This window comes from Oncorhynchus mykiss, chromosome 6 (genome assembly GCF_057628025.1).
Source record: "Oncorhynchus mykiss isolate SJ-2025 chromosome 6, ASM5762802v1, whole genome shotgun sequence".
Classification (NCBI taxonomy): Eukaryota; Metazoa; Chordata; class Actinopteri; order Salmoniformes; family Salmonidae; genus Oncorhynchus; species Oncorhynchus mykiss.
The window spans coordinates 22,294,619-22,317,200 of record NC_143027.1 but is presented as its reverse complement, the minus strand read 5'-3'; the positions used below and the strand labels follow the sequence as shown (position 1 = coordinate 22,317,200).

The following is a 22,582-nucleotide window of genomic DNA, read 5'->3' as shown; positions in this document are numbered from 1 at the left end:
CCGCTGACGCTGCCAATGCTCCGGGTGTTTCATTTCCAATGCTCAGCGCGCCAGCCATAGCCATTTCTTTCATCTTTAATGCCAAAAAGCACTTAGAGTTAACCCTCAACGCTCTCAGGCGGCTCTATCTAACCCTCCACGCTGTCGCAGTTAACCTCTTCCTTCACACAAAGGGAAGAGCTTAGCTAGTAGTGTAAGGAGACAAATAACTCTTTACAAAGAGAGTGTGTCAGTTTTAGAAAATGGGACTAGATTACTTCTCTCAGTCCGTAGACTGGGCTGTTTCTTTTAAGTTTCAATATCTCTCTTCTCACACACCCACTGCAGCTAGCAATCATTCTACCTTCTCACAGACGGGAATGCTCTGTTTTGTAAAAGCAGTTGTCAATGTGTTGGGGTCGGACATTCTCTCTCTCTCTCTCTCTCTCTTTCTTGGGATAGGTCCTGTCACCTCAGACTGGCTCTGTTAAAGTGATGAACTGAGTAGAGTTCAGAATATGTCACCGTCCACTTTCAGATGTGAAGCAGCACTGGCTCGTGTTAATCAGGAGTGGTTAAGCTGATGAATATGTATTTGAATCTCTTTCTCTGAGCAGTTCTGAAGATTACTAACATAAAAGGATGCAGCCCTTTGCTAGTGTCTAGTGGAGTTAGCCGTGACATTTATCTGGTGTCTGCTGTCACGTCTGTCTCAAGGAGCCTCTTTTCATTGGTCAGGTCCACTGGCCCCCTAAACACTGGCTTTGTCATAGAGCTCAGACCAATATCCACAACAGTGGTCCTATGATATATTGTTATCAGAGCTATAGTACAGTTTATTTGAAGATGTGTTAGTTAAGTCGTTAAAGAATGCATAGCAGACATATTTCTCTGGACACAGAAAAATGTTTCCTAGATTAACATTTGAGTCATTTAGCAGACGCTCTTATTGAGAAATGACTTACAGTAGTGAGTGCATACATTTTCATACTACTTTTCCACTCAAGGCTGACTCAAACAAAAGGTTACACAACACTTGTTTACAGCGCATAATTCATGTTTAAGATGCCGCGTAGACGCAGTGCAGTCATGGCATCATCTCCAAGCCCAGAGGATTAGTTTCTCCTCTGCTGACTGTTTGCACTCACTGCAATCTGAATCACAATAAATAAAGCATGCAGCCGCCCGCCATCTCTCCTTCCCCTCCACCTCTACTCTCGTCTTCTCCCACCTGCCACTCCACCCCTCGCTGGTGGCTCAATGGAGGGGATGTCTCACACAGTGAGATTTAAAAAAGCAGGGAGGGGTGGGATCTCTGATTTCATGTTTCTGTTATCACTGGGAGCCAGTGCAGTGAGCCAGCATGGGAATGACCTGAATATAGATAGACTTTTCTTTTGTCCTGGAGCTGAGTTGCCTTATGGCAGGTATTGGCACGCCAAGTCTATCCCTCCTTCTCAGTAGAATGGACTTGGTTATTCCACATAAGACATTACCTAGTCATTTGCACAACTGAATGCATTCAACCAAAATGTGTCTTCCACATTTTGAATTAGAGAGGTAAAGGGGGATGTCTTATTCAACATAAACCACACCCGGGAGCAGTTGTTGTTTTGGGTTAACTGCTTTGCCCAGGCAGATTCTCCCTCCTTGCAGGCTCAGGGATTTGAACTAGCGACCTTTCAGTTACAGCCCCAACACTCTTCACCGCTAGGCTACCTGCCACCCAGGGATGACAACGATGAATGTGGACGTTACCAGGAACCCTTTTGTCTTCTCTGCACATCAGTAGTTCATGTGTGGGCCACTTCTTTGACCCATTGGCGTCATATCGTCTGAGCTTCCTCTAGCAGACAGGAGTAGAAACTGCCACATCGTCCTGTGTAAAACTGTACCCCATCAATCAGTGTAAGGAACTAAGCATTTATATTCCTCAGTAGTCTGTCTCTGTGTCACAACTATGTATGCATAGTTGAGTTTGGGCATAGTCAGGTATTGGCAAGCCAATTGGCAAGCCAAGGCTCAATCAATGTCGCTCATAATATCGCTGATTTGATTGAACTAAAGAAGCACATTACAGCTCTGATGTCCTGTGCTGTTAATAAAGCTCCATGCCAGGCATTAGATAAATGCATGGACTTCCTTTTGGTTTATATAGTACATCTGTTGAGGTGTAACCAGTCAGGGGAGCAGAGTTAAGAGCATCGATCCAGAGAGTTAGTTAGTTGCATAGAGTCTTAACCTCTCTTTCAGGCACTTTCCTCCTCTCTCCCTGCATGAGGAAATCTCAGCTGAATTCATGTCTCCTTTCAGATTTCTAAGAGGCGTTTAACCTTTCTGGATTAAAGTAGGTAATCTGACAGGCAGAAGATTGTATTAACTGGAGTGTTGGCAGAGCTTTGAATTTTACTCTCCTCTTTCTCTCTCCCCTTTCTCTCTCTCCTTCTTGCTGACGTGGTAGCCAGCATTATTGTATTTTTCCATTTTAAATTACAGTAAAAACATCGGTAATGTTTCTTTCTCTTCCACTTTTTCTATCCTTCTCTCCAGCCTCTCCCTTTCAACCTTTCATTCTCCCTCTCTCCCCCCTCTCTCTCTCTCACGCTCCCCCCCACTCTCTCCCCCTCTCTCTCAAGCTCCCCCCCACTCTCTCTCCCTCTCTCCCCCTCTATCTCTCTATCTCTCTCTCTTTCTCTCGCTCTCTCCCTCCCTCTCTCCCCCTCTCCCTCTCCCTCTCCCCCTCTATCTCTCTCTCTCTCTCTCTTCCTCTCTCTTTATTTCTCTATCTCCCTGCCTCTGTCCCTCCCACCCCTTTCTCTCTCTGTCTCTCTCTCCCTCAGAGCACTGACAGTATACTTCTGTGAACACATGATTTATCATCTGCTAAGCCACGCTGATTATAGAGCTTTCCCCACAGCCCTTGTCTGTTGCTGAGCCTGCTTTTCCCTCCATAGCCAATGATATCCCGGCCCTGATTGACGGCCTGCAAACTGATAGAAGGCTCGGGAATACATGTTATAGCTTCTCAGTACACCAGAAATAGAAGAGTTATGGTTTGATATAGGGACTTGACCTCAGTGAGTGTTATTTAGGGTGATAGTTGAATAGTATTACCTTGAATCAGGCGATGGATGCCAGGAGGATGGTGATGGTGATGGTGTGACAGTGCTCGGTTATTTGGAGAAGAGCCTGTGGAGAGGGTATGTATTGTATGCAGATAGCAGCTCTCTGGCCTCTCAGCTGATGTAATGTGGCGTCTGATTGTAATGGGAAGAGACGTGCACATCAGAGCAATGTGGGTCTGAGAGGCAGATGACCAGCCTGCGGCCTGTATCTGCTACCCCTGTCTGGTCAGCTCTAACACAGCCAGACGGGACTTCTAATCCATCTCGATATTCACTGAGCACACAAACACACATTACGCTCTCTGCTCCCTGCTTCAGCATAGCGGAGGAGGAAGGAGGCTGCAGGATGGAGCCTCAGTTTGTGATATACAACATTTACATTATTTAATTATCAGTTTCCTGATAATGCAATGATGAGAAATTCTCAGTGCAAAAACAGAATGATTCATCTTCAAAGGAAATCCAGACCACATCCATCCCTTGTAAAACAGCCTAATAATAATTAAAACATGGATTTTAGACTAGGTAGACAGACTGGAACCCTGTAGGAGAAGAATAGGAAGTTGAGCATCCTCCCTTTTCCTTTCGTGATCTCCGCACTAGCACAGAGCGATGACAAGAAACCCTTCTTATCCACACAAAGTTCCTTTCAGGAAACTGAAAAGCCCATTTCGGTTACACTTAACATGACAAATTACTATCCACTGTAAGCATGCCAAATCCAGATTTCACACTTCAGAGTTATCTCATCATCTGGGCCCCTTTTACTTTGATGTAAGAAGAGCACTGGTTGGGAACATTCTCCACGGTCTTATGGGTTTTAAAATGTTCATGCACAATTTCTAAATTTGAACAGTGAAGTCTGCGTTTTTCCTACAGTAAGATATCTATGCAGGGTGCTGATGTCAAGTGAAAATGGGTCATCTAGACTAACCTGATTCCAACAGTGTGATCAGGGACGGAGATTGTGAGTGAGTGAGTGTGAGAGAGAGAGAGAGAGAGAGAGAGAGTGAGAGAGAGAGATACTAAATAGGAGACTTTTGTGAGTATTTGTACAGCCCCTGTGTAAAATCTTAACAGCCCCATCATGACCAGAACGAGGTGACAGAGGTGTGGGGACATTTTCTGCTCAGACAGGTTTTTACAGCTGTGGAAAGGCCCTGGAGGAGCCTCTGTGTCCCATTTTAGGGAGCGCGAATCTGCCACTGCTTCATCAAAGCCAGTAATTTCCTGTCCATTTCATCCCCCATCCCCCTAGCCTGAGCCCTCGTTTGCTAATCCCACCCCCGCAAACCCTCTGGCACCCCTGCTGGCTCCCTGCCTGCCCGCCCCACTCTGCTCTGCTCTGTGCTATGCTGGCCTGCGTGGCTATGTGCTTTGTTTCAGCATGATTCGCGGCTGAGCGCTAACAAATCCTCATTGTCCAGCGCGGGAGTGGTGACAGAGAGGGGGGAATCACTGTCTGGTTTCTATTCAAATCCAGGTAAAGGGGCCCGAGAGGGATCTGGAGCTACGGGCTTAAGCTCCAGCCTCAGAGCAAAGTCTAGTTCCTGTACAGGGTAGTCCATACTACACCCAGACACCCCAAGCATGCACTCATATCTCAGTTTCCAATACTCAAAGATCAACAAGTGACATGTGACTCAGAGTAACAAGACTCTACATGTCAAGGCATCTCTAAGGACTACTTGTACTGGGCCTTTCAGCACGTCTGTCTGAATCAGAGAGTCTATATCCTGGGGATGTGGTACACACATGCACATCAAATGCTGTTTTTCTGTTGACATTCTCCAACTTCAGAGCTGTTTTTAACAATGCCTATGGAGTCAAAAGCTGCCTGTCTTTAGTCCACAGCTGTGCAGCTATAACATTTGTTTTTAAAGCTGTTTTTAAAGCTGCTTTTCTAGTGTCGTCAGTGCAGTGTCCAGATATTATTGTAAATGTTTTTTTAATACTTGTTGTGGTGTTTTGTTGTTGTTGTCGTAAGCCTCTGTAAGGTATGTTTTTCTCTGAGTCACCGTGCCGGTTTGTTCATGTGATTTGGGAAATGTTTTTGGTGTTATTAGTCCCTCTCTCAGACAGCTTTTGTAGTGGATTAAGGGCTTTGGACAAAAGCAGACACGACAAAAAAGATAGCTAGCAACCGGCTGTATTTCCTGTCACTCAATACATTCCAACCCCCCCCCCCCCCCCCCCACACACACACACACACACACCGACGGAAAAAAATACACAAGTCTCTCATAAATACACTCTTCTCTCTCTTCCTCTTTCACTGCTGTTTATACATCTTCTTACAATATGTTTTACTACGCTGCATGGTTTGAGTCAGAGATTGGGGACCGGAGAGAGAGAAGTGGTTTGCTCTTTAAGAAGCCGCTATTCCCACGACGTCCGGTCCACTCTAACCCCGGGCCAAGCGTCCCCTCCTTCAGCACATTGAGCAGCAGCTGGTTGACCTATCCTGTCCCCAGCCACTGTTCTAATGGCTGACCTGCCCTGGCTGTCTCTGTCTGGATGTGGCTGGACGCTTTTGTCCACTGTCTGGCTCAGTTCCTCACAGTCAAACAACAACTACTCCTGCTACTGCTACTGGGCGCAGCCAACATTCCCAGGAACCAGCATTATGAAACACAAACAGGGAAACATGCACTCAGTCACACACACACACACACACACACACGCACGGTGTAGGCCATCATTGTAAATAAGAATTTGTTCTTAACTGACTCACCTAGTTAAATAAAGGTTACTTGAGAAAAAAAAAAATTAAACACACACTCACACATACTTTGTCTACTGTACACAATCCCTCTGTTTCTTTCACACATTCATCCTTTTAAAAAGTGTCTGACACACAGACTCTCTGTTCAGGTCACACATGCTCTCTTTAAGACAAATTGTACCTAGCACGTATACTCTCACATGCCTATACACACGTCATAATAACCCCACAAATAAAGACAATATAACATTTATACTATCATCTTCTTTATAAACAGTCATTTTACTAATAGGTATGTGGAAAATAGGGTCATTAATTGCAACATCAGTACACTCAACTAAACCATCAGTGAACAAATACAGGAAAACATTCATTCAGAAATAATTTGTATAGAATGTGTTCTATATTCAGAGCCATGCAGAAATCATGCAGAGGAGAGAGACTGGCACAGTTGGCCAGAGGTGAACTGTTACAAAACACAGATTGTAAATGAATAGACACTGGGGGGAGAGGAAGGGTTAGAGACATAAAGGATACTCACCTAAATAATAGTGGAAAGTTATTCAGTTCTCTTCTCATCTTGTCAATGTTATTGCAGAATGTTGAAGAGTGTTTAGGTGGGGGATAAGAAAGAAAGAAAAGCTTCCATAACTTCCCTCAAGTGCACACATTGAAGTGTTAGTGTGGAACTAACCTCGTCCCCAGGCTATTGCTAGGAATGAGATTAGTGTGGAACTAAGGGGAACGGGTTCTCCTCCCTCCCTCTCTTCATCCCTCCCTCGATCCCACTCTCTCTCTTTCTCTCTCTCTCTTTCTCTCTCTCTCTCTCTCTCTCTCTCTCTCTCTGTCTCTGTCCCACACACACAAACACATATGCTAAAACACATTCACACAAGCTAACAAATGCTGTCTATCTGATCTTCTACCTGTTCCAGCCAGTAGTTAGCAAATATAAATGCCTTACAAATCCCCCAATCTCTCTCTCTCTCTCTCTCTATCTCTCTCTCTCTCTCTCTCTCTCTCTCTCTCTCTCTCTCTCTCTCTCTTTCTCTCTCTCTTCCACACACACTCTAACTCTTTGTCTCTCCTCCCTCTTTCTCCCTCCATTCTCTCTCACTCTGTTTCTCTCCCTCTCTCACACACACAGACGCACACAGACGCATACAAACACACACATACACATACACACTGGAGCTTGACTACGCAAGTTATTGAACTGCTCCACATTTTCTTGCATGAACTATATATATGAACCAGTTGATGGACAGGAGCAAATTTTGTCATGTGTGGAAGAGGAAGATCAGTTATTGGCTGAGCCTTTGAGAGCCAGAGGCTAGGGCTCAGTGATTGGTCAGTGTTCAGACCATTGAAAGTAGAGCCCCTCTCTATTGAATGGCTGCTGGTGTGGGCGGGGCCTGTGTTTGGGTAACAGACTGGCTGCGAAAATACCTCCTGAGACTTCTGCTCCTCTGCCAGCCAGTGCAGCCTATACAGTACAGCCTATACAGAGAAGGTGTAATGTTTAGTATTTGTGAATCGAAGGAATCTTCTCACCAGTTTGGAGTTTTATCATTGGAAGTGTGTCTTATTTTTTGTTATGACACACTTAGAAGTATACAACGATGAATATCAGCCATAATGTCTTACCCAACTGTTAGAATTTAAAAAAATTATACAATATCTTTTGCATCATTGATGGTACATACAAATGCCAAATTCTGATCTGATATGGATGGCGGTTTCTATCCCTGCCATCCACCACCCAGTCACACAGAGTAGAGGCTGGCTAAACCCCCAGTGTCCCACAGAGCCTGACATCTATATATCTCCCTGTGATGCAGCCCCACACTCCACCCCCTCTCTCCTCTCTCTCTACCTCTCTCCTCTCTTCTCTCTCCTCTCTCCCCCTCTCTCCTCTCTTTCCCCATCTCCCCTCTCTCTCCCCCTTCCCAGTGATGACGACAGGCTGGGCCTGGGGGCGCTGCCAAGAGCTTTCATTCACACCTGATTAGATCAGAGTGACCTCGATAACATCACTCTGCTCCACGCACTGCGCCACACTGGGACACAAGCTTTTTGTTTTGGTTTGAGAAAATACTGTCTGCACGTATCCACGCCAAATTAGATGATAGTGATATTAAAGTAGAGATGTCTAAATGAGAATGTGCGCATAAGAGAAGATTGGATAGAATACCTGACCGTAGGGATTGTACAGTATTTCATGTCATTTGAAGTGTATACTGTGTAGGTAGCTAAGCTAAAGGATTCATGGATATGGTAATGGCAGAAAATGGCTTCTAATTTTTCACAGATAGTCAGATCAGAGGAGAGTTTGGGAACCAATGGCTGTGTGTGTGTGTGTGTGTGTGTGTGTGTGTGTGTGTGTGTGTGTGTGGGCGTGAGTGTGTGTGTTTGTCTGTAAGGCACCTGCCTGACTTCTGAGACAGCACTACATCCCAATGGAAATGAAAGCTAGTTCAGCACATTGGTGAGCGTCAGTGTTCTTTATGAGCATCAGTGTTCTTTATGTTATCCACATCAACATGTCCTCTACATTGATATGACTACACCTCTGTTGTTTGCTTCCTACACTGTTCATCTGTTTTTATGTTCCTTTAATGAGATAGTGTATGTGTAACAGTATAACTTTAAACCGACCCCTCACCCCTACCAGGGCGTGAACCAGGGACCCTCTGCACACAGACAACAGTCACCCTCGAAGCATCGTTACCCATCGCACCACGAAAGGCGCGGCCCTTGCAGAGCAAGGGGAACCACTACTTCAAGGTCTCAGAGCAAGTGACGTCACCGATTTAAACGCCACTAGCTCGCACCGCTAACTAGCTAGCCATTTCACATCCGTTACACTCACCCCCCTTTTGACCTCCTCCTTTTCCACAGCAACCAGTGATCCGGGTCACGGCACCAATGTAACAGTATAACTTCAAACCGTCCCCTCGCCCCTACCCGGGCGCGAACCAGGGACCCTCTGCACACAGACAACAGTCACCCTCGAAGCATCGTTACCCATCACTCCACAGAGCAAGGGGAACCAGTACTTCAAGGTCTCAGAGCAAGTGACGTCACCGATTGAAACGCCACTAGCTCGCACCGCTAACTAGCTAGCCATTTCACATCCGTTACACTCACCCCCCTTTTGACCTCCTCCTTTTCCACAGCAACCAGTGATCCGGGTCACGGCACCAATGTAACAGTATAACTTCAAACCGTCCCCTCGCCCCTACCCGGGCGCGAACCAGGGACCCTCTGCACACAGACAACAGTCACCCTCGAAGCATCGTTACCCATCACTCCACAGAGCAAGGGGAACCAGTACTTCAAGGTCTCAGAGCAAGTGACGTCACCGATTGAAACGCCACTAGCGCGCACCGCTAACTAGCTAGCCATTTCACATCCGTTACATATGACCTCCACATGTTCAGATAACCTCTGGTACAGAGCTGAGGTGTGGGGGCCAATGGGGAGGAGGGGGGAGGGGGAGCACGTCCTGCAGCTCTGCCTCTGATGACAGGCCTGTCCTCAACCTGCCCTTTGTCAGACTAAACACAGAGCTTAACCTGGAGGGGCTCTCTGCGCTGCTTGGCCCTAGCTGCTTACTGCCCCACGCCATCCTACATTGAACCTATAGTATGCACACACATGCACACGTGCACGCAAGCACACACACACGCACACACACACACACACACACACACACACACACACACACACACACACACACACACACACACACACACACACACATACACACGGTGTAGGCCGTCATTGTAAATAAGAATTTGTTCTTAACTGACTCGCCTAGTTAAATAAAGGTTACTTAAGAAAAAAAAAATGTAATGTTTTATGGCGATGCTCAGTTCTCTTTAACTTCTTGGCGCACCAATCCTGTTAGCAGGATCGTTTTCGTCAACATCCGCTGAATTGCAGAGCGCCAAATTCAAATTAAATTACTAAAAATATTTAATTTTCATGAAATCACAAGTGCATTATAGCAAAACACAGCTTAGCTTGTTGTTAATCCACCTGGCATGTCAGATTTCAAAAAAGCTTTACAGCTAAAGCAAACCAAGCGTTTAGGTAAGGACATCTCTCTCAGCAGACAAAACATTATAAATAGCTACCAGCAAAGTAGATTGCTCACAAAAGTCAGAAAAGCAATAAAATGAATCGCTTACCTTTGATGATCTTCGGATGTTTGCACTCACGAGACTCCCAGTTACACAATAAATGTACCTTTTGTTCCATAAAGATAATTTTTATATCCAAAATACCTGTATTTGGTTGGCGCGTTATGTTCAGTAATCCACAGGCTCGAGTGGTCACGACGGGGCAGACGAAAATTCCAAATAGTATCCGTAAAGTTCGTAGAAACATGTAAAACGTTTTTAATAATCAATCATCAGGTTGTTTTTACAATAAATGATCAACAATATTTCAACCAGACGGTAGCCTTTTCAATAGGAGAGAGAGAGAAAATGTCTGCTCCAAGCTGTTGGCGCATGCAAAACTCTGCTGGCACCCAGCCATCCACTGACGCGATGTGATCGTTCTCGCTAATTTTTCAGAATAAAATGCTGAAACTATGTCTAAATACTGTTCACACCATGTGGAAGCCATAGGGAAAGGAATCTGGTTGATATCCCTTTAAATGGAGGGAAGGCATGCAATGGAACAGGGAGCTTTCAAAATAAGAGGCACTTCCTAGTTGGATTTTCCTGCAATATCAGTTCCGTTATACTCACAAACAATATTTTGACAGTTTTGGAAACTTTAGAGTCTTTTCTATCCTAATATGACAATTACATGCATATTCTAGCTTCTGGGCCTGAGAAATAGGCAGTTTAATTTGGGTACATTTTTCATCCAAACATCAAAATACTGCCCCCTACACTCAGGTTAATGCATCAAAGCCTTTGTGAGTGGGTGTGGCTATGAGGATATGGGTTAGTGTTGCGTCACATTGAGTTGTGTGTTTCAGGGAAAGGTGCAGTACATCTCTGTTGATTCAGATAGTGGACTGGTCCTCTGTGTATTCATTGGCCATCTGAATGGATGGTTCCAGCAGGATTTTGTGACCACAGCAGATCTCAGAGTGTCATCCTTGCTCTTTCTGGGCCACGGGGAAACTAGGTCACTGGGATGTCAGTAATAGGGATTTTACATAAGAGTGGGATGGGTTCCACAGATATGCAGTAGGGCTGTTGCAGAGATTCTCTCACAATGCAGTACAACAACCTAATGAGAGAGAGAGAGAGAGAGAGAGAGAGAGAGAGAGAGAGAGAGAGAGAGAGAGATGAAATTCTCATCCTTGGTTGAGATCCCTAAGAATGTCAGAAAGGCAGAATCTTATTATCCTAGGGAATGTGCAGAGTCGCAAGAGAGTGGAGGAGATTAGATGCTTCTGGCCTTTGAAGTACATTTTCCATTCAAATTCCATCAAGTGTTTGAGGGGGCACTGATAAGGGGCATCTCTTATCATTGCAGTGGCATTAAAAACCTTCATGTGAGAAATAATATGAACCTCTCCACCTCTTTTAGATGAAAACTTTCCCTCATTTCCAGGAAGTGTCATTTATTTGTGTGTCATTGTAAATCTGAAGAGCCCAACATAATAATGAGCACAGAGTTATAGGAATCCATGTCCAAATATAACATAGAAAAGTCACAGTCCATAATCTGTACTTTTTCATAAATCCCTTTTACTCTTCTCTCTCACACAGTAATCAGCAATTTACTCTTTCGCCACAGTGGTGAAATAAATGTTGGTGTTTTCAGTGTTGGATTGAATAGTTCCACTATTTTCCCAATATCTAACTACTTTGTCTTATCTCTCACTTGTTTGGTAACTGTTTCAGTCAATTTAGTAATAGTCACTAGCCCTCTCTTGGAATGAGAATTGAAGGAGAAGACTTGTCTCGGGGATGTTGATGTTAGGGCAGTGACGGACCTTCAGAGTGTTGAGTCCCACAATCACGTCAGTATAATTTAGTGCCCTCTTAAACATTGTGTGTTTGAGCCACAGACTCTAGTTCGTCTATTTCTTCTGCATCCGCTGATACCAACCATTAGCCTGTGTGATTAACAGGGTCTGAGCTAGAGCAGTGTTTGTGACAAGGACGCATCCCAAAAACGTTTAGTCTCACAGAAACGTCTGTAATGTCCAAAGCTACTAACTATTATGACCCCACTATGAAATGCGGAGACTTACGTACACTCACATGTAATCTGTTTTGTTATATGACACTGACAAGCCACACAACAGTCGTTAGAAGGTAAGGGGATCTTCTACATAGAAGATCATAGGAAATCATAGTGTCTATAATACTGTAATAAGCTCACATAGTTGCTGTCACAAACTCCACTCAGTTGTCACTGACTAGTTGGATATTCATTTTCCACTGAGCAAACAATTTCTGTACTTGCAGCCTTCTTCTAAATGCATTTTGCTTGGCGGACCCTATTCTTGTATTGACATTTGTCAATAAAACTCATGAATGCCTCTGTTTATGTCAAATTGCTTTGTGTTTTAGTTTAGCTCTGGATGTCCTGGAAAGAAAATGGTAAAACATTTAATTGTGATGCAGTGAAAAAACACAGATTTTTGATGGGGTCCTTGGGACTGATGAGGTTAAAAATGAGCCCGTGCTCAAATTGTGGGGCTGGATGTCGTGGTGGTGCAACCATTTGATCTGCTGTGTTGGTGTGTGTCCTCTTTGAACTTCACTTTGTGCTCTTGGCTTCTTATGAGTGGCTGGGGTTGGGTGTCAGGATAGGGTTGCTCCATGAGTCCTGGCCTGGTGGGTTCACTCAAAGTGGCGTGAACCGGGGCACAGGGAGAGGACCTCCCCCCACCCTCCAGGACACTTCGAGAGGGGTCAGGGTGACTTGACGTCCCCAGGGCCCGAGGGGAGCCTGACCAAACACTGTGCAACAGAGCAGCGCCAGACCAAACACTGCAGACCTCACAGAGGTGTCTGAACACGCTCGGCCTGCCCAAGAACATGTACTCACTCACTCACTCACTCCCTCACCCAGCCCCTGCCTTACTCTGGTACCAATAGCTGCCTTACTCTGGCACCATACCTGCCTTAAAATACATTTAAAAAATCTGTCTTAAAATCAAAAATCTAAATACTCTGGCCCTGTACCTGCCTTACTCTGGCCTAGGGCAATGGTGATTCAATTTTGTCAAGCAAATAACTACTGGTCTCACAATAATTGACTGTTAATTAACATCAACAGTCACACCCTGATCTGTGCTTGTCTCCACCTGATCTTTGCTTGCCTTGTGCTTGTCTCCACCCCCCACCAGGTTTCTTCCATTTGTCCCCATTATCCCCTGTGTATTTATACATTTATACATATATATCGTCTTGTCTCGTCAAGCCTACCAGAGTGTTTTTCCATACTGTAGTTCCTGTTTTCTAGTCCTCCCGGTTCTGACCATTGTCAGCAGCATACCACCCTGCATACAACTGCTTGCTGGATGGGAGACCAGATGCTGCTGGAAGTGGTGTTGGAGGGCCAGTAGGAGGCACTCTTTCCTCTGGTCTAACAAAATGTCCCCGGGCAGTGATTGGGGACACTGCCCTGTGTAGGGTGCCGTCTTTCGGATGGGACGTTAAATCGGTCTCCTGACTCTCTGAGGTCATTAAAGATCCCATGACACTTATCGTAAGAGTAGGGGTGTTAACCCCAGTGTCCTGGCTAAATTCCAAATCTGGCCCTCAAACCATCACGGTCACCTAATAATCCCCAGTTTACAATTGGTTCATTCATCCCCCTCCTCTCCCCTGTAACTATTCCCCAGGGTGTTGCTGCAAATGAGAACGTGTTCTCAGTCAACTTACCTGGTAAAATAATGGATAAATAAAAATAAAATTGCTGCCTGCCCTGACCCTGAGCACGCCTGCCATACCATTCTGCCTGCCCTGACCTCTTGCCTGCCTGCCGTGCTGTACCTATCTGACTGACCCTGTTTACGAACTTCTGCCTGTCCTCGACCTGCCTCTTGCCTGCCCCTTGTCTATTAATGAATATCAGAGACTCAAACCATCTGCCTCCTGTGACTGCAACTGGGTCTCATCCAGCGTCGTTATAGTACAAACTGACCATGACTGACCCAGCAGACTCGGACCAGGTCTGCAACGCTGTCTGCCTGCAAGGAGCCAGCATTGTAAGACACAAGGAGCTACTTTAGAACCTTATGGAAGGATATTTTGTCAGAACGCCATGACCAGGGTTTAAAATTATTACTAGAGCAATTCCGGGGACTATCTATCAGGGAAAATGTCAGAACGGAAACCTCCAGGGCTCTCAGTAATCACCCTACCAGTGGTGATCTTGTCCAGCCTACACCGGATTCCCGAGAACCCCGCTTACCACCTCCGGAGCTCTATGCTGGGGATCCTGGAACCTGCCGGGTGTTTCACTCCTAGTGCTCCCTCATTTTTGAGCTGCAGCCCTCTTCGTTTTGAAGATAGCGTATCTCATAATGCTGATGTCTGGAAGGGTGCTCACCTGGGCTACGGCCGTTTGGGAGCAACAATCTGCCATTTGCCTTCGTCTGGGGGATTTCGTGTCGGAGGTGAGAAAAGTGTTTGATTCTCCGGGACAGAAGGGTCCTGAAAGCTACTTTTACTACGTCAAGAATCCTGTAGTGTGGCAGACACAGATATTATGGAGCTAATTTGGATTTTTTTCTCGCCTTTTTGTGACTGCAATTTCCGGGCGATTTCTCAGCCAAACGTGAAGAACAAACGCCTACAAAAATAATATTTTGGGAAAAAATGAACTTTGGCTATGTACCTGGGAGTCTCGTGAGTAAAAACATCCGAAGTTCATCAAAGGTAAACTATTTAATTTGATTGCTTTTCTGATTTTTGTGACAAGGTTGCCTGCTGCTAGCAAGGCATAATGCTATGCTAGTCTATGATAAACTTACACAAATGCTTGTCTTGCTTTGGCTGCAAAGCATATTTTGAAAATCTGAGATGACAGGGTGATTAACAAAAGGCTAAGCTGTGTTCCAATATATTTCACTTGTGATTTTCAAGAATAGGAAGATTTTCTAGGAAGATTTATGTCCGTTGCGTTATGCTAATTAGTGTCAGGCGATGATCACGCTCCCGGACCCGGGTTTGAGAGTCACAAGAAGTTTTAAGGCGGCGCAGCCTGCCCAAGGACATCCTCCTGCGGTCTTTAGAAAAGCCTTGGATTTCTCAGCTGTTCCCACGGAGTACCAGGACCTCCTGGAGATTTTCAGCAGGGATTGCGCCACCTCCCTTCCTCCACATCGTCCCTACGATTATACTATTGACCTCCTTCCGGGCACCACACCGCCTCATGGGTTCCCTGCCTGGCCCTGTGACCAAGGCCATGGAGGAGTACATTGAGGACTTTCTGGCTGCTGGGAGCATTCGTCCTTCTGCCTCCCCTGCCGGCGCAGGTTTCTTCTTTGTGGAAAAGGACAAGACCCTGCATCGATGTATTGACTACCGGGGCCTCAATGACATTAGTGAAAAGAACCGTTGACCCTCTACCACTCCTCTCTTCGGCTTTCAAGCCTCTCCAGAGGGGAACTATCTTTTCTAAGTTGGACCTTCAGAACACCTACCACCTAGTTTTGATACGGGTAGGAGATGGGTGGACACGGTTAATGGACACTACGGGTACCTGGTTATGCTGTTTAGACTCAATATTCCAGGCCCTGGTCAACAATGGACTCCATGACATGTTGAATCGGTTTGTGTTTGTCTACCTCAACAACATCCTTATTTTCTCCCGTTCTGCTCAAGAGCATGTCCTACATGTCCAACAAGTCCTCCAGCGCCTCCTGGAAATCAGTTGTTTGTGAAAACGGAGAAGTGTGAATTCTATTGCTCCACTCTTTCTTCTGGGATACGTCATCGCTGCAGGGAACGTTCAGATGGATCCTGACACGGTGAGATGCCTTCTGAGTGTTCAACCTCAGGGCAGGGGTTTCCAGTACCTGGTTGACTGGGAGGGTTATGACCTGGAGGAGAGGTGCAGGGACCTCGCTAAGGACATCCTGGACCCGGCCCTCATCGCTGACTTTCACTGTCGGCACCCCGGTCAACCAGGTATGCGCCCCAAGAAGGAGGGGGGGGGGCAGTCACACCCTGATCTGTTTCACCTGTCTTGTGCTTGTCTCCACCCCCCACCAGGTGTCTCCCATTTGTCCCCATTATCCCTGTGTATTTATACCAGTGTTTTCTGTTTGTCTGTTGCCAGTTCATCTTGTCTTGTCAAGCCTACCAGCGCGTTTTTCCATACTCCTATTTTTCTAGTCCCTGTTTTCTAGTCCTCCCAGTTCTGAACATTGCTGCCTGCCCTGACCTCGAGCGTGCCTGCCGTCCTGTACCTATCTGACTCTGACCCTGTTTATGAACTTCTGCCTGTCCTCGACCTGCCTCTTGCCAGCCCCTTGTCTATTAATAAATGTCAGAGACTCGAACCATCTACCTCCTGTGTCTTCATCTGGGTCTCATCCTGTGTCGTTATATAAACATGTTTAGCATCTCCTAGCAGCAAGCCACTAATGCAGACCTTTGGAACATCTACATTTTAGTCTAATATATCCATGTAATGTAACCTACACTATCACAATAATTTAATTATTTATTTTAGGCAGGTCTAAAGAAACATGATATGAAGAAAATGCTGTCTATTTCAGAAGTACAGAATATAATTCTCTGAATTGTCCTTATGTCCTTATGTTAGGCTGTGGGCTACACTAGTTTATTTAGCAGACAAGATTTGTTTAGAATTACGTGGCATTGTTTTTAAAATGATTTTATAGTATGAAGAATACAATTGAACATCGCTAAATACAATAAAATATTTTCTCCAAACGATTTCAGTGTGAGTGGCTGGCACATGTGGCTGTGTTGAGTGGTTAACAAAGAAACAGGTCCTCCTATATGTTTAATTTAGAGTTATTTATGCCACTTTAGTTGTGATGCAAACATTGGGCTGTATGTTTCGATTTTGTATAGATTCTAGGGCTGTATGATGTGACTCCAATAATGATTTGAAAAAAGTTGCTTCAGAGGCATGAGCTCTGCTTTGTTTCTTATGCAAGCTGCACACACTTCATCAGTCTCTCATTCACAATTTGACAAGCACTTGATAATATTCTCATCAGGCTTAGAATTTCCTGGCGGTATCCCCCTTGTGTGGTCGTAATGACCCCTAAAAAATCCATGCCGTTTGTAGCCAAATTGGCTGTTGTGCCCTTGGCCTGAATATAATAATTATAATTCCCTTCTCCCGGCAGCCATGCCCGAAGCACCTCTCACTCACACGGCACTCTCAGATATCTAAATTCTTATTAGCCAATTCCCGTCACATGATTGGATCCTTCTCACAGACATCACAGTTCCGATGTAGGCTACAAGTGAAGACAGACACATCGGGGACGCGACTGCGCGTGTCCCTCTTATCGAATTTCAAGGTGCATATTGAAGATGTTAGAAGAACTGTCCACATTTACTTTTCGTCAGCCAACAAGATGAGTAGGCCTAACAAACAGCAAAAGCACTAGCCTATGTCAGTCTACTATCCCCCACAGTACAAAAGCAGACCTATTCTATTGGTCAACTTGTCCTTCTGTGCGAAAAAATAAATATTCCAAACATATTCTGGGACAGTTGTGGGATGCTGTAGATCCCAAATGAATAGAACCACATGCATCAAAAAAACTTTTGCTGTCACGCCCTGATCTGTTTCACCTGTCCTTGTGCTTGTCTCCACCCCCCTACTCTTTTAAAATTGTAAATTTGAATTAGCTAACACAACGTGTCATTGGAACACAGGAGTGATGGTTGCTGATAATGGGCCTCTGTACGCCTATGTAGATATTCCATTAAAAATCTGCCATTTTCAGTGCTAGCTGTGCCACCAGAGATTCTGGGTTCGAGCCCAGTCTCTGTCGCAGCTGGCTGCGACTGGGAGGCCCATGGGGCGGTGCACAATTGGCCCAGTGTTTCCTCCGACACAGTGGTGTGGCTGGCTTCTGGGTTGGATGTGCATTATGTTAAGAAGCAGTGTGGCTTGGTTGGGTTGTGTTTCGGAGGACGCATGGCTCTCGACCTTCGCCTCTCCCGTGTCCTTACGAGAGTTGCAGCGATTAGACAAGACTGTAACTACTACCAATTGGATACCACGAAATTGGGTAAAAAAATAAATATTATAATAATAAATAAAAAAATCTGCTGTTTCCAGCAACAAGAGTAATTTACAACAACAATGTCTACAATGTATTTCTGATCAATTTGGTGTTATTTTAATGGACAAAAAATGTGCTTTTCTTTCAAAAACAAGGACATTTTTAAATGACCCCAAACTTTTGAACGGTAGTGTACATGTCAGTACATACACACAACAAGTAGGTCACATGGGGGAGAGGAGTTGTGTCGTGAGGTGTTGACATCAGAATGGGATGAGATATTCTGGCTGGGTTTGCTTTATGTGGTTGAGCTAAGTCTTCCATAGTGCAAATTCAGAGGCCCAAGAAAGGGAAGCCAACCCAACAAATGAAATACACATTCCCTTCACTGTTAGTTCAGTAAATTGAGTAGTTAGATGGTTGGTCATTGTGTAAAGTCTTTGTTTGTTCCCAGGGTTATTGAACTGTATTGTGTTTCAGAGATCCTCCCCTCATGCAGCCTGTGAATTATTGAGCTGGTTTGGGAAAGCCAGGTGGCTCAACATGAGGAGTATATTTTTAGCCTGTAGTCTCTTAATGGAGGTCTGAGAATGAGGTCTTTCGGGGGGACACTCCCAGTTCTCTCCATTCTCTCTACCATACTCACCCCCACTCTCTTCTTTTCATCCAATCCCTCCCGTTCTCTTCCTATCCCCTACAGTCTTAGAAAAAAAGGTGCTATCTAGAACCTAAAATTGTTCTTCAGCTGTCCCCATAGGAGAACCCTTTAAATAACCCTTTTTGGTTGCAGGTAGAACTGTTTTGGTTCCAGGTAGAACCCTTTTGGGTTCCACAGAGGGTTCTACCTGGAACCAAAAAGGGTTCTACCTGGAACCAAAAAGGGTTCTCCTATGGGGACAGCCGAAGAACCCTTTTGGAACACTTTTTTCTAAGAGTGTACTCCCATCTCTGCCATTCTTTCTCCCGCTCCTCTTCTCTTTTCACTCATTTTCAAACTATTATTTGTTTCAAATGAGAGGGTATAATGGAAGAAGTAGTGTTCTGATATCAGAATATATGCATCTTGTATGGAATGAATACAGTTCTTCAAGGTATAAAAAATGAAATATTTAAAATCTGAAAACCTTGAGTCATAAGGTGTTCCTCTATATTCCTCTATACTTGGGGTGGCAGGTAGCCTAGTGGTTAGAGTGTTGTGCCAGTAACTGAAAGTTGCTAGATTGAATCCCTGAGCTGACAAGGTAAAAATCTGTCTTTCTTCCCCTGAACAAGGCAGTTAACCCACTGTTCCTAGGCTGTCATTGTAAATAAGAATTTGTTCGTAACTGACTTGCCTTGTTAAATAAAAAAAATACTAATTGACACAGAATGTTAGCATTATGGGAGTCTGCCTATTCTGCCTGTGCCTCTTTGTATGGAAGAGGAGCTGTTCAACTTGCAATGGAAAGGCCCACAAGAGGTCCTTGGAATAATTCATTGATGCTTTGATAAGGGATAATGGAAGTGGTTAGGTAAAATTTTTATGTGACAGATCTTTTTAGTGTGAGTATTCACCATCCACAGAGTCCCCCTCACTACTTCATGCCCATCTTTCTCTCCTGTTGCTCTCTCTCTCTCTCTCTCTCTCTCTCTCTCTCTCCCTCTCGTGGTTGACCAGTGCCCATTCATAATTCAGCTCCTTCCATAATTGATCTTTTTCACTCAAATACTAAAATTAAATCAAATTGTATTTGTCACATGCCCCGAATACAACAGGTGTAGATTTGAACGTGAAACGCTTACTTACGAGCCCCTTTCCAACAATACAGAGTTAAAAAGTACAAAAAATGTGCTAAATAAAAAAAATGAAATAGTAACACAATAAAATAACAATAATGATGCTACACTCATTAAATATTGTGCTATGTAGAACCTAAAATGTTCTTCGGCTGTCCCCATATGAGAACCCTTTGAAGAACCCTTTTTGGTTCCAGGTAGAACCCTTTTTGGGTTCCATGTAAAACCCTTTCTACAGAGGGTTCTACATAGAACCCAAAAGGGTTCTACCTGGAACCAAAAATGGTTCTCCTATGGGGACAGCCGAAGAACCCTTTCGCAGACCTTTTTTCTAAGAGTGTATATACAAGGAGTACCAGTACCGAGTCAATGTGCATGGGTACAAGGTAGTTGAGGTAGTTGTGGTAATGTACAGTTGAAGTTGGAAGTTTACATACACCTGAGACAACTAAATTTAAACTCAGTTTTTCACAATCCCTGACATTTAATCCTAGTAAAAATTCCTTCTTTTAGGTCAGTTAGGATCACCACTTTATTTTAAGAATGTGAATTGTCAGAATAATAGTAGAGAGAATGATTTATTTCAGCTTTTATTTCTTTCATCACTTTATCAGTGGGTCAGAAGTTTACATACATTCAATTAGTATTTTGTAGCATTGACTTTAAATTGTTTAACTTGGGTCAAACGTTTCGGGTAGCCTTCCACAGTCTTGAATTCTGGCCCATTCCTCCTGACAGAGCTGGTGTAACTGAGTCAGGTTTGTAGGCCCCCTTGCTCGCACACGCTTTTTCAGTTCTGCCCACAACATTTTTATAGGATTGAGGTCAGGGCTTGGTGATGGCCACTCCATACCTTGACTTTGTTGTCCTTAAGCCATTTTGCCTCAACTTTGGGAGTATGCTTTGGGTCATTGTCCATTTGGAAGACCCATTTGCGACCAACCTTTAACTTCCTGACTGATGTCTTGAGATGTTGCTTCAATATATCCACAGAATTTTCCTCTCTCATGATGCCATCTATTTTGTGAAGTGCACCAGTCCCTCCTGCAGCAAAGCACCCCCACAACATGATGCTGTCTCCCCCCTGCTTCACGGTTGGGATGGTGTTCTTCGGCTTGCAAGCATCCCCCTTTTCCCTCCAAACATAACGATGGTCAATATGGCCAAACAGTTCTATTTTTGTTTCATCAGACCAGAGGACATTTCTCCAAAAAGTACGATCTTTGTCCCTATGTGCAGTTGCAAACCGTAGTCTGGCTTTTTTATGGCGGTGGCTTCTTCCTTGCTGAGCGGCCTTTCAGGTTATGTCGATATAGGACTCGTTTTACTGTGGATATAGATACTTTTGTATCTGTTTCCTCTAGCATCTTCACAAGGTCCTTTGCTGTTGTTCTGGGATTGATTTGCACTTTTCGCACCAAAGTGCGTTCAGCTCTAGGAGACAGAACGCGTCTTCTTCCTGAGCGGTATGACGGCTGCGTGGTCCCATGGTGTTTATACTTGCGTACTATTGTTTGTACAGATGAACGTGGTACCTTCAGGTGTTTGGAAATTGCTCCCAAGGATGAACCAGACTTGTGGAGGTCTACAATTTCTATTCTGAGGTCTTGCCAGATTTCTTTTGACTTTTACATGATGTTAAGCAAAGAGGCACTGAGTTTGAAGATAGGCCTTGAAATACATCCACAGTGTGCATAGAGCCAGTGCAGGAGAATCAGTGCAAAAAAAGGGGGTCATTGTAAATAGTCTGGGTAGCCATTTGATTAACTGTTCAGCAGTATTATGGCTTGCGGGTAGAAGCTGTTCAGGAGCCTTTTTGCCCCAGACTTGGTGCTCCGGTACCGCTTGCCCTGCGGTAGCAGAGAGAAGAGTTTATGACGGGTGGCTAGAATCTTTGACAATTTTTAGGGTCTTCCTCTGACACCGTCTGGTATAGAGGTCCTGGATGACAGGGAGCTTGGCCCCAGTGATGTACTGGGCTGTACGCACTTCCCTCTGTAGTGCCTTACTGTCGGATGCCAAGCTGTTGTCGTACCAAGAGGTGATGCAGCCAGTCAAGATGCTCTCAATGGTGCAGCTGTAGAAATACTTCCATAATCCCTTATTTTTCATGCAAATGAGCAAAAAATCTTTGTCCCTCTGACATAAACAGAACAAACCAAACAAGCATAAAGAAGAGGAGGGTCAGTGCAGTCCGATGGAGATCAGTCAGCGCTCATTTCCATAGGCCTCTCTGTCTGATTTGATGCTCTGTGACATATTGAGTCTAATTTGTAGCCTAAAGAACTAAACAGCTGTGGCCTATTTTATTGTGCTGTGTTCCGGTGGGTGATGTCACCATTTTTGCCTTGTAAGACTGACCTGTCTTCAGTGGTCAATGTGAAGATGTCAGTAGAATTTCTCTGGACTGCTGATGGAGGAGGAAGGGCAGGACAGCAGGCCTGTGTAAAGGGCTCTCCACAGTGATTTCACAGTCTACGCCAACGGAGCTACGGAGCTCTGTTTGCGTCACGTTCCAAAACTCCAGCTGCAAAAAAGTACTTAAAACTACCTCCGTCGGATCCGTTGTGTGGACTGTGTAGAGCCTAGGTTTTCAATACGTCTTCGTCGTAAAGTATAAAGAGTGAGAACACGTAGTACTCATTGTGCTTTCGATTCCTGACTGCTCCTGGACATAGCATACCTATGTGTTGTGAATGCGTGCATACAGGCCCCAGCCTGTCTGGCCAAGAGGGTGTACAGCACACCATATGTGACAGCTAGACA

At 44.8% G+C, this 22,582-nt stretch overlaps 1 protein-coding gene and 1 long non-coding RNA gene across 2 annotated transcripts in view; one reads left to right on the top strand and one right to left on the bottom strand.

Moving 5' to 3' along the window:
- The window catches only part of LOC149982798 (uncharacterized), a 28,203-nt gene extending 21,174 nt beyond the window's left edge, over positions 1-7,029 (bottom strand). The window contains exon 1 of the long non-coding RNA XR_016496939.1: positions 6,371-7,029. This is a non-coding gene — a long non-coding RNA (uncharacterized LOC149982798). The remainder of the gene's footprint in view (positions 1-6,370) is intronic.
- The window catches only part of nr6a1a (nuclear receptor subfamily 6, group A, member 1a), a 118,467-nt gene that overhangs the window by 45,425 nt on the left and 50,460 nt on the right, over positions 1-22,582 (top strand). The window lies entirely within an intron of this gene.